Below are 1,091 nucleotides of genomic sequence, written 5' to 3' on the forward strand. Positions count from 1 at the left end.
GAGGGCACAGGGACAGCATCCTAATTAACAAAATCAGAAATGGAAAGGGAGACATAAAAAAAAAAACCAAAACAAAACCCTGAAGAAATCCAAAACACCATCAGATCTTTCTACAAAAGGCTATACTCAACAAAACTGGAAAAACTGGACAAAATGGACAAATTTCTAAACAGATACCAGATTCCAAAGTTAAATCAGGATCAAGTTAACGATCTAAACAGTCCCATAACCCCTTAAGAAATAGAAGCAGTCATTAATGGTCTCCCAACCAAAAAAAGCCCAGGACCAGATGGGTTTAATGCAGAGTTCTAACTGACCTTCAAAGAAGATCTAATTCCAGTTCTGCACAAACTATTCCACAAAATAGAAACAGAAGGTACTCTACCCAACTCATTGTACGAAGCCACAATTACTCTTATACTTAACCACAGAAATATCCAACAAAGATAGAGAACTTCAGACCAATTTCCCTTATGAATATCGATGCAAAAATACTCAATAAAATTCTTGCTAATGGAATCCAAGAACACATTAAAACAATCATCCATCCTGACCAAGTAGGTTTTATTCCAGGGATGCAGTGATGGTTTAATATACGGAAATCCAACAACATAATCCATTATATAAACAAATTCAAAGACAAAAACTACATGATCATCTCTTTAGACAATGGAAAAGCATTCGACAAAATCCAACACCCATTCATGATAAAAGTCTTGGAAAGATCAGGAATTCAAGGCCCATACCTAAACATGATAAAAGCAATATATAGCAAACCAGTAGTCAACATCAAAGTAAATGGTGAGAAGCTGGAAGCAATCTCATTAAAATCAGGAACTATACAAGGCTGCACACTCTCTTCACATATTCAGCATTGTACTTGAAGTCCTAGGCAGAGCAATTCGACAACAAATGTAGATCAAGGGGATACAAATTGGAAAAGATGAAGTCAAAATATCACTTTTTGCAGGTGATATGATAGTATATATAAATGACCCTAAAAATTCCACCAGAGAACTCCTAAACCTGATAAACAGCTTTAGTGAAGTAGCTGGATATAAAATTAACTCAAACAAGTCAATGGCCTTTCT

This window comes from Mus caroli, chromosome 3 (genome assembly GCF_900094665.2).
Source record: "Mus caroli chromosome 3, CAROLI_EIJ_v1.1, whole genome shotgun sequence".
NCBI lineage: Eukaryota > Metazoa > Chordata > Mammalia > Rodentia > Muridae > Mus > Mus caroli.